The sequence below is a fragment of the Rhagoletis pomonella genome, unplaced genomic scaffold (genome assembly GCF_013731165.1).
Source record: "Rhagoletis pomonella isolate Grant_MI unplaced genomic scaffold, Rhpom_1.0 Rhpom_scaffold_00014, whole genome shotgun sequence".
NCBI lineage: Eukaryota > Metazoa > Arthropoda > Insecta > Diptera > Tephritidae > Rhagoletis > Rhagoletis pomonella.
Genome location: NW_023458568.1, coordinates 15,309,477 through 15,321,952, shown reverse-complemented (window position 1 = coordinate 15,321,952; position 12,476 = coordinate 15,309,477). Strand labels below are relative to the sequence as shown.

At 36.8% G+C, this 12,476-nt stretch overlaps 1 protein-coding gene across 2 annotated transcripts in view; it reads left to right on the top strand.

Annotated features, from left to right (window-relative positions):
- The window catches only part of LOC118749273 (protein furry-like), a 107,094-nt gene that overhangs the window by 85,723 nt on the left and 8,895 nt on the right, over positions 1-12,476 (top strand). The gene's annotated exons all lie outside the window — the stretch shown is intronic.

The following is a 12,476-nucleotide window of genomic DNA, read 5'->3' as shown; positions in this document are numbered from 1 at the left end:
GCCACACATTGAAAAATATTTATATATTTAATATAATGTTAATTAATGACCATAGAACAAACCTTGTGTCAGGTATATGCATTTCTTTAGTAATAGATTATAAAAAAAAATATAAATAGAGGTCGTTCGTTATTTCTGTTTAAAAGCTATTTCAGTCCTCTTTCATGTGATACCAAATTTGTTTAATTTGGATAGGCCGTTTGTTTATTATCCGGAAAGGACTTTTATTTTGGAATAATTTTCGCAACAACCCTGTTACATACATATGCTTTAGGGATGTTGCGAATGTGGAATTTTAGACATCCGCGGATGCGAATGCGGATGCGAATATCTAACAGCTAACATCCGCGGATGCGGATGTGAATGCGGATGTCAAGTATTTTTAAGAAACAATTAGAATTTAGCATAATGGCGAGGTCGTTGTTTAAACAGCGCTTACAAGCCAAACAAGATGTGTCAGGTTTTTCTAATGGTGAATTAGTTTCTACCAAAAAAATTTCGCCTTTTGATTGCCCGTCTCTTTTTGCGTTCGATTCTAAATTAAAGGCAAAGGGTGAGAAAATTTTGTGTTCGTTTCTGAAAATGTTACATTATTGTAAGGCACATTCCATGCCCTGTGAAGCTTTGCCAGGGAAGATGGTTGTCCTGAAAATCAGATGGTTGTTTAAAACAGCAGTCTTATGAAATGGGTGAGCTAGACAAGGACAAGAAGGCAAAAACACGCTTTTTTACAGGGTTGTGTGGAACAGCAAACACATTTTGCACCGGGGAAGGGCAACATTTAAATCACCATAAAGCTTTTTAAAAAGAATTCTTCATTCTCATTCCTTTGGCTGTTTCAGAATTTGGGGAATCTGTAACTTCATCAGCGTTTTTCGTTTTCAGTTTCTGTAATTCATTTTTAATACTTTATTCTGGGGCTGCTTTGAAAAATTTGTACTTATAGCGAGCTGTGGAAAATAAATTATTATTTTCCAGGAATGAAAATTTTGAACAAAATTCTGTTTTCAAAGTCGTGACTGCCAGCCGAATCGGATCAGAATGTTGTTATTGTTTTTAAAACACCACCCTGTTTTTTTTATGCATTTAAATCTCAGATAGTTACGTTATTCTTATCTTATTAAAGGTCAGACCCATAGTTTTTTAATTAATCTAGCATCGATTGTCTTTATAGACAGACGTGGATCATTTCTGCTGGAAATCCCTATTGAAGGAGCTTACTCTTTGACTTTAAATAGCAAAGAAGGGACATTTTTACCACAGAAGTTTTTAGCCAAGGATCCAATGTATATCTCTATGATTGCCCGACAAGTAAACAAAATTACTGTTTTTAAAATTGTTCTAAAAATAAATTCCCAAAAGAGCCCCATTTGAAATTATTGAAACGACTGTATGTAACATCAAAAGCAAATAACGAAAATTTGGTTAAGAATTGCTGTACATTTTTTCTTATTTTTTATCAAGTAGTTTTAAGTTTGGTCCAAAAAAATCATAATAAAGAAATAAACCATTTAAAGTACAAAAAAAAATAAAAAAATGTTCAAAATACTATGTTTTCTTTGAAGTACTTCAAAGGTCAAGTAGAAGTTGGAACTTGCATGATTGTCCATTGATAGCTCGGTTATATAGCTAAAGAAGTAATATGTTTAAAGACATTTTTATCAAAGTAGATAAAGTTTTGTTACAAATACTCCCACGGCCACAGGCAAAATTATTGTCTACAATTTGTCATTTTGTTTTCCATATAGGTATACGTTTTATCGGTGCACTTGCACAACATTCGCATTCGCAAAAGCTCCGCATTGATTATTGCGAATACGAAAGCGAATGCGAATGTTAAAATTAATGCGAAAGCTCCGCGGTAGCGAATGCGAAATTGAATATTCGCAACAACACTGATATGTACTGTTATTTAATAAGAAAAGTCGACATATTAATTTTGCATTGGCTTTATTCAACAGGATTTTCGCTTGCATTCTTTTATGCATAACTTGCACTTTATGCCTTTTAGTGTATTCTTGCCTTTATGTTGAATATGTTGAATCTGTACCAACGATGACATCAATTTAGATGCAGCCATTGCTCGATTATGGGAACTTGAGGATGTTGCAACTGTAATAAAACAACATTCCGTAGCAGAAAAACAGTGCGAAGCTCATTTCGCACAACATACCCTCATCAATGAAAATGGGAGATTCATGGTAAGGCTACCATTTCATGAATATCCTTAGGCCTTAGGGGAATCCTATGGGATGACGTATAATCGATTCCTGGCCTTAGAACGTCGACTGGCAAAATCGCTCCAGACAAATAATCAATATGTACAATTTATGGAGGAATATGAGAACTTCGGGCACATGACGCAATTGGATATTGATTCCATCAGTAAACCTAGGTACTTCATTCCTCACCATTGCATTGTGAGACCCGAAAGCCGCACTACAAAATTGCGTGTGGTGTTCGACGCATCAGTAAAATCGTCTACTGGCATGTCTTTGAACGACATCATGTATACCGGAGCGAGCTTTTCACCATTTTACTTCGCTTCCGTTTACCCAGGTTCGCCTTCACCACAGATGTAGAAAAAATGTATCGACAAATGCTCATTCAACCGGACGAGCGCAAATTCCAGCTTATCATCTGGCGAAAGGATTCAAGCCTACCAATAAAGCATTATCAGCTAAATACAATCATATATGGGACAAGATCTGCTCCATATTTAGCCACCAAATGTTTGCAGAAAATTGCAAAAGAAAATGCATTACAATATCCTCTTGGTACTCAGTTTCTACAGGACAATTTTTGGGTAGATGACGGAATTGGTGGGTCAGACAGCTTAACCACGACGATGGAAATCCAACAGAAACTGATACACATCTTAGAACAACGTGGTCTTAACCTAATAAAATGGTGCGCCAAGCACTCACAATTACTGCAAAATGTTGGCATGGAGGAACATGAAGTTGACATAGACTTTGACAATGACATCAATCAAACTATTAAAACGTTGGGGTTAACATGGATGCCTAAGATGGATCGATTCTGCGTAAAGGTATGCCTAGGAAGCTGCAGTCTTGCAACTATACGCTCAGTCAGCGCCGATCTTGCAAGGCTCTTCGATCCGTTGGGGATACTAGCACCAATTTTAGTCATGGCAAAAATGTTTATTCAAGATCTTTGGCAACTAAAACTGACATGGGATGAAGCATTACCAGCCGATTTGAATGAGAGATGGACAACATTCCGAAATGATTTGCAAAAATTGGACAACATGCAAGTTTCACGGCACGTGTTTGAAGGATACATCCGATGCGATTTACATTATATCCGAGCTGGATAAGGGACTAGTACAAGTGGGGCTGCTCTGCGCAAAATCACGTGTGGCACCCTTGAAATGGCAAACTATTCCTCGGCTGGAGCTCTGTGCATCAGTACTGGGTGCTCAATTAACTACAAGGGTCAAATCAGAAATTAAGCTAGACGATGTGGCTACATACTTTTGGACTGATTCACAAATCGTATTGGCATGGATTAACTCATCCTGAGCATCATACTAAACATTTGTGGCAAACCGTATAGCTGTTATTCATGAGCACACTACCGCTGAACAATGGCGGCATATAAGCTCAAAAGACAACCCAGCTGACATTCTATCACGTGGACTGCCGCCGGGGAGGCTAGAAACCTGCAATATGTGGTTTTATGGGCCAACAATCTTGCTTGGTAAAGAAGACACTTGGCCTTCAAAGTATTCCAAGACATTATCAGTAATCGACGAAGGTATCAACATGGAACGGAAAAGGGTGACATCAGTCGCTGTTGCAACCACTGGACATGAAGGAAGCTTACTTTATAGCATTCGACACAATGGCTCTTTCAAAACAAAGAGTAACAAGCTACATGCTGAGATTTATCAATCAGGCCAGAAACCAATCGCGGCAGTCAGACATTCCCTTAACCGTACACGAATTGGAAAAAGCGCTTGTGCTAATCGTTCGTACAATGCAGCAATTGGACTTTGAGGAAGAGCTTCAGCACCTTAAAAAATACAACAAAGTTCGCAAAAATAGTTCTTTCCGCAGCCTGTCACCGTTTCTGGACAATAATGGCATCATCCGAGTTGGAGGGCGTCTACAAGCATCAGAACTTGCATACGATGCCAAACACCCTATGCTAATTCCACATAACAATTCACTCGCCAAATTATTAGTACAAATGATCCATAAAGAAAACCATCATTGTGGACCTCAAGCGCTTCTACATAAGGCAAAGATTTTGGCCTATTAAGGGAAAATTGCTGACACGATCAACGAACTGTGTAAGATGCACCAAAGCTAAGCCAAAACTAATGAGTCAAATTATGGGGAACTTGCCTTCAACAAGAGTAACTCCAGCAAGACCATTCATCAACTCAGGCGTGGACTTCTGCGGGCTATTTTGGGTTCACTTCAAGATAAGGGGAAAGAAACCACAAAAGGCCTATGTAGCGGTGTTTTGCTGTTTTGCCACCAAGGCAGTATGTGAAGGAAACGACGGTGTAGTGAGAGTGGCTGATGTAAAAACTGCTAGTGGCACTTGCAAGAGGCCTATTCATCGGCTTGCACCGTTGCCCAAGGAAACAAATGATGCCACAGAATGACAATCAACCAACAAATTGCTTGAGGAAGACAAAATTCCATCAAGGAGGAATAATTCTTCCTTACACCAAGGACTTGCTACACTTCTTATTACCCTACTCATCTTACCATTGGCTTTAGGAGCTTAACTTCAAAATAAGCGATTTGGATCAAGGCTTTGCATTCATTTTGAAGGAATAGGCTCAACAGCCATATCAACCACCGATTGGAACCTAATAATCTACTACGACATGGAAGGATTTTTGGTAGAACTAGCAGCGCTGTCAAATGGCACAAGAGCCCTGCGCCATTTATGTTAAGAAATCACACAAAAAAGCTCATGTCTTTCTCTGGTAGCACATCTTGAACAGACTGAAAAAGAGTTGCAGCTAGACTACGCAATAGTAAAATCTAATCGGCATAAACGAGGTGCCATTGATGCAGTTGGAAATATGGCTAATTCTTTGTTTGGAGTACTGGGCGCAGAATATGCAGAACAAATTTCCAAAACAATCACACACGTCAAGGAAAATGAACTACATCTGCTGCACCTGATCAGAAATCAAACATCGATTGTGGACTCAACTATCAACATTTTGAAGCAGGATCAAAAAGCGGTCAAGAGGAAGTTCGACATCATTGATCAACAAGTGAGTCAAATATTCCAGAGGATCAGCAACGACACGCATGAGATATACCAAGAAAAATTATATCGAATCTTTTCCTAGTTATCCATCCAACTCACACTTATGGCAGCCAATTTGCAAGGAACGCAATCTGCAATATTAGCCGTTCTAATAGATACTCATCATGGAAAAATAAGACAAAGTAAACAAAATTAAACTTCACTTATTACCACCATTGCAACTGCCTGTAAACCAAGAAGATTTACTCCAGCTATACCAACTCATGACGGTTAAGGGAGGACTTACAGAAAAGGAAGTTGTATTAAGCATCACATTGCCTCTGGTAGAGCATGATCGATACGACTTATTCAATCTGCTACCAATTCCTTCTTGGACTAATGGGACTGTGATTGAAATAAGTCCGTGTGCTGCAGTTTTGGCAATAAACACAGCTCTCGGTCAACATCTGAGCATCTCCAAATTTCAATCTTGTGTGGATATTGAAAATGGAAATTACATCTGTTTTAAAATTCAAATTCCTTATAGTCACGGTTCATCTAAATGCGCATGTGAATTAAATTTATTCAACAACAACACCCAGCCAAGTTGTCAACTGCGAAAAACACCAAACGATGTTGCATGGATATCACTACAGCATAAAAATCAATGGATTTATGCCACGTCAGTTTCATCTCGTGAGACAGCAGTATGTGGAAAACAAATCATTCAGGTGATTCTAAAAGGATCAGGACTGTTATCACTCCAACCAGACTGCATACTAAAACATAATTTTATATCAGTTCAAGCAGATCAGTTGATATCGACGAGTCTTTGCTCGTCCTACACTAGCCTGGGAGAAATTTCCGAAGTAGCTGCAGCAGAACATATAAAGCCTCTTCTTCAATCACGGGATGATGAGAAATACAAAACACAAATACAAAACCTCACGTCCTTACAATCATCATTGGACAATCAACGCATATTAGCTCTACCAAACAAACTTAAAGCACAAAATGCGCACCACATAACGGTTGGATACAGTTTTGTGCCTTTTGGTGTTCATGCTAGTAAAAAAAATTTAAAACAGCCAAACAGGAAACATTGCACGCATCTACGACTGCGACCACATCCGGTCAAAATGAAAAACCCACACCTGCGCCTCGACATTCTCAAGGAAGTTTGAACTTTAAATAAACATTTAGGACAGAACCTGCAAAGGAATTCGAGCTGCGCTCACCGGGGGGAGGATGTTATTTAATAAGAAAAGTCGACATATTAATATTGCATTGGCTTTATTCAACAGGATATTAATTTTCGTTTGCGTTCTTTTATGCCTAGCTTGCACTTTATGCCTTTTAGTGTATTCTTATAGCCAAATAATTTGGCATGTGTCAAGTTACATATGAGACATTGTTGAGTAATGCACGCAAATGAAAGTAGACGCAAAATGTGGAATATGCTTATGTCAACAAAAACGTGGGAATAAAGCATTTGCATTAATTATGCTTATGTAAACCAAAACTTGGGAATAAAGCCTTAACAATAATTTTGCTTACGATCTAAAGTCTTTATGGCCTTATTATTTAGCTACGTAAGCGTTTAGTGTGTATAAAAACGTAATCATTAATTCAATAAAGATCACTTGAAAGCAAACAACAGTGTTTGAACTTGGCGTAATCGCTATTCTTCTAAACATGTACATATGTATGTATATGTAAGTAATGCAATAAATGCTTTTCGGTTGGACGGAATGTAGGAATATCCACAAATATATGAATTAGGGTGGTAATATATATGTATGTACATATAAATTACATACATGCATACGTGTAGTTACCCTGTAGTTCTGCTGGAGTTTTGCTGGTGACTGGTGCAGGTGATTCCATGCATCACCGATTGTTAGGCAATTCGCTAGCGACAGGTTATGCGACGCTCGTATTGGAAATATCACATTCTAGCGATTTTGTGCATTACTGGTCGTTAGGCAATGCGATAGCTATAAGCAACCGCCACTTTTGCACCAGGTAATCGCTAGCGAAAGGACAAACCACGCGCACCGCTCGGTACGCTCCAATGACATTGCTATGTTAAATTCGTTAGGAAAAGGAATAGGTATCGCTAATATCGGGTGACCAGTACTTACTACTGGCGGGTCAGCGAAATCATTAGTGGTACCCGGGCGGGTACTAGCGACAAAATTTGCGACACCAATTCCTTTCTCTAACGAAATTAACATGGCAATGTCATTGAAGCGTACCGAGAGGGTGCGCGTGGTTTGTCCTTTCGCTAGGGATTACCTGGTGCGCAAGTGACGATTACTAATCGATAGCGTATTGGCTAACGACCAGTAATGCATAAAATCGCTAGCATGTGATATTTTCAATACGAGCGTCGCATAACCTGTCGCTAGCGAATTGCCTAAGAATCGGTGATGCATGGAATCACCAGCACCAGTCACCAGCAAAACTCGAACAGAACTACAGGGTAAAGTTTATTCCAAGCGTACACTTTTCAGTATAAAGGTGTATCTGCATGTTATTTTATTATAATGATTGCGTTTATTTATTATATCTAATAAATTGAACTTAGTGGGGATAAGACTGACTAATGAGAAAAGTGGGCGTCTGGTGAAGACTGAGAGTAAAGAAAAGCAGAAAAAACAATACATATAAAGTTTTTATTTCTTTTAAATGTTTCGATTCGCCATTATAAGGATATTGATAAGAAACCAAAATATACACAAGTAAATAGAATAAGAATATGTATGGATGTATGTATTACTTAGAAAAAAACTCAATAAAAAAAGGAAGGTCTGCATTTCATACCCATGCACACATACATATGTATGTAGATATGTGTGTATCTATATGCATGTACTTATATAAGTGCATAGTTATTTACTGAACAGTAGCTCAGAATGAGCAAAAATTTTGCAGCAATAATCAAATAATAGCTAAGCGTGGGTTTTACTACGACCTTGGAAAGACGAAAAATTACTTTTGAGCCTTTTAGCCTAAAGTATGTATGTATGTAGCAGGGTTGTTGCGAACATTCGCATTCGCATTCGCATTCGCAACCGCGGAACTCCCGCATAAATTATGACATTCGCATTCGCAATAATTAATGCGGAGCTTTTGCGAATGCGAATATTGTACAAGTGCACTGTTAAAACGTATATCTGGCAAACAAAAATTTTAGCCAATATTTTTTGATTGTAGAGATGCTACGGTAAGACTGTCCCCTACGTCCACCTTCTTGTCGAAACGACCAACACCAACTTTGAATTGAAATAACAAACATAAAAGAGTTAAAAACGAAAATACATTTTATGAATTTTGGTTCTTTATAGTTTTTCAAACACATGAGCAAAATATTAAATACATATTATCTTCTCTGTTACATATAATAAACAAAATGGTAAATGACTTCAGAGAGGGGTACGAAGCGAAACACGATTTTTGTTACTCGAATCGACTAACGAAGCACGTCCTGGGTTAGGTTTAGTGTTTCCTTCTTTTAGTCTTTCAGCCCGAAGAGAAAAACATTTATTTTAATTTTGTGTAAATTGTCAAAATGAGCGCGCATCAAAATAAAGATAAAATGCTATGTAAATAAGTCGCCAGCCAAGTTCACAAGTTAAGTAGGAATTAATTCCAGGTGAATTTTATATCTATTGAGGCGTGGGACTTGGCATGTAATATAAGGTTAGTATTGTATGGAAAGGGCTTAACTCACATCGTAGTTGAAATACAAAAAGCCGTAACTAACTAAAAATCCAAAATTAACTTGTTGATTGATTATGATGCATTTCATCGAATCATAAGTCCCCATATCATTTTAGGCAATACAAAAATTTAGTTAGTTGTGATTTTTTGCATTTCAGCAACAATGGGAAATAAGCCCTCTTAAAATAGTATTAGCGATATATATGTGGGAAATTTGCGTTCATTCGCTTCAAAAAATATATCAAAACACATTGAGCGCACGGAATGGTACCTTTTTAACAAAATAACAAGATTTTATACTATTTCTAGAAACTAACAATTTATTTGCCATATCCACCTATTCACACCTCGCTCAAGCCAGTCACAGAAGACAGGATTAAAAATGAAGTACAAAAACCGTAATCGAAAAACGCTGATGCCGTATCAGGTTCTACAAATTCTGAAACTATCAAAGGATTTGATGCTCCAAATTGGAACACAACGGTGTTTAAACAACGATCTTGCCATGATGCTAGATTGTGAAGATGAAGGTCAGGAAGATACATCCGACATTTGCAGCCCCGAGGCAATTCCCAAAAAGGAACTGTTGCACCGCAATAAAAAAAGAAACATACTGAAAGTCCTCTCAACTGGTGCAGCGTCAATCGAAAAGAATTTACAACTTTGTCAAGTTTCTTGTTTTTCAAGTTTGTCGCCTCGGGCGAATAGTTATTTAGTGGCGCAGGTTAAGAATCAGGCTGTAACCCGAAAACGCAGCAAAATTACTCTTTCTTAAATACAGTGTTCCAATTTTTTAATTGAAGTACTAAATAAAAAAAAAACATTATTAAAAATTAGTAACATTTCCATTTTTTATCTTATTACATTGAACGAGTAATTCTTGTATATATGTATATATATCCATAAGGTTCTCGGAAACGGCTCTAACGATTTTGATCAAATTTTGTACACACATAACGTTTTGGATTTTAACGTTATCTGAATAGGCAATATCTTCGGGAAGACTCGTAGAAATTAATTAAAAATAATTAAAACATTCAATTCTTAAACAATGCTTTCCCTATACACAAAATGTTATGTCTTAGGATAATAGTGTAAGGTTGCCACTTATTTTCGATTCTACACAATTTATCTAAAACATCGCAATATGGATATCAAATGAAAGGTATTGTTGAGAACTTTGGTCAGAAAATATTTTCCATCCGGACTGCCACGCTTCCTTGTTATACAAATTTTAATTTTGTTAATCTCAATTAACATTTTTTTATGTATACATACATAGTACACTTACGCTCAAGATATGTACCATTCATTCCAGCGTATTTCGGAATAGGGTTGCCACCTAAATTTTAGAGTAAGGAATTTACTTAAAAGATATGGAAATCCTATTTTTGTTCCAAAATATTTTTTAAAGCTACCCAAATCTTGAAAACTTTAAAAAGTATATGAACTCCGGGCAAAGCTGGGTCAACCTGGTACTTTACCTAAATCACCTAATGTACTCACCAAAATTATTTCTTAAAAATATTTGACATCCGCATTGGCATCCGCGGATGTTAGCTTTTAAACATCCGCATCCGCATTCGCATCCGCGGATGTCTAAAATTCCACATTCGCAACATCCCTAGTATGTAGATACAACATTGCAGCAGCTTTCTACCTACCATTTGTTTATTTTCCACTAATAATTAGTATGCTTTAGAAATATTTACGGAAATAAAGCACATGATTTCGTCCGTTTTAGAGTTGTAGCAGGTTACGAATTTTTCTTCAAACTGCAATTCGCTAAGTGCGGAGTTGTGTGGTTTAGTTGGGATTTCCCTGAATACCAGTTATTCGTAAATACGTACGTTTTTCATAAAATTTCATTTTGTAAGAGTTTTTGGTGTGCACCTACATAAATGAAATAAACAATGCGGCTGCTGCATTCGCGATCACTCACAACAGCTAATCCTGAAAACTTTTTAGGACGTTGTATGGAAGATGTTTTTTCGCTTATCTAAGCAATGACGCTATAATTGCACGTATATGTACACATATGCATTGTGGTCAGTAGCAGAAGTAATAGAAAAGTCTTCCCATCCTGCAGGGAAACCGCGGACTAGTGAATCAAATTTCTAGTTCTGTACTATGTCTTTATCGCGAAAAACCAACTAGTCCGCTAGTAGTCCAAAATCGGCGAAAAGTGGTACTTTTAATAAACTTTTTTTTTTCAGTTTTTTCACTAGAAATCTATATCTAAAGTGACGAATTCAGAAATCTGTGCTCATTCTGCGCTACTGTTCAGTAAATAACTGTGCACTTATATAAGTACATGCATATAGATACACACTAGAGCGGGTCAATTTGTATGGATCGATTTTTTTCGACATTGTTCCTAGCATATTCGGATTCTTCATAAAATTCTAAGAAAAAAATTCCTCCAGACCATAGCTCTAAAGTCAATTTCGAGCCTGCGCATTTTTAAAAGAAGGTATCTTATATATAAAATTGGATTGCTGTCCGTTAGGCTCGCTAAGACTTGAAAACAGCTTGACCGATTTGAATATTTTTATTTTTTGGTTTGTTTTTTATAATATCCGGATTGTTAAAACCAGAAAAAAATAGAGAGTTGCCACCTGTTTAAAAATCCCAATATAAGTAAATTAATTACATAAATAAGATATTGCAATATGGGTGTCAAAAGAAAGAGGTTATGAAGGCTTACAGGCAAAAATATTTTTGAGTGGGGTTGCCACCTGTTTCAAAATTAAGTTAAATAAAATTGATAAGATAAATTAAATATTGCAATATGGGTATCAAATTAAAAGGGTTTAAGAAGGCTTACTACTGAAAATATTTTTGAGTCGAGTTGCCACCAATTTCGAAAATTTAATTCAATTAAGTTAATAAGATAAAGTATGTATTATTATATAGGTGTCGAGCGAAAAGTATTTGAAAAATTATTGATTAAGAAATATTTTCTATAGGCCTGCCACCTACCTGAGCGGTAAAAACTAAAAGCCATACTCGCAAATATTGTTCAAAACTTTTGAGGCTCGCATCAATGTGGAATACTGTAACTCCGTCAAGATAGTGTTTATTGATGGCAAACAAAGTACTTTCATGTTTGGCAATGATATCACCCCATCGAACAATGCACTCAGCCTCGATATAAAAAGAGAACAAAAGCCGAAGTATTAGCCGAAGCAGTTCATACAAATGTTCCACAATTGAGCTAACAAAAAAATATGGCTACGACTCTTTTATAGAAGCTGTGGACACTCGAGTAAAATTTAAACAAAAAAACAAAACCGACTTAAATTCTCATATACAAATTTAAAAGTACCGTTATTTTCTTCATGGCCCAATTATCGGATCTACACTCAATTAGTAGGAGACTACCTCTGAGGAACCACCTTTCCTTTCAAAAAGAATTATAGAAAACGGATAACGTAGTCCAAAGTTACGCGGTAACATACATGTAGGGAAATAAAACACAAGTTGCTGGATTTAATAGTGTACATGGA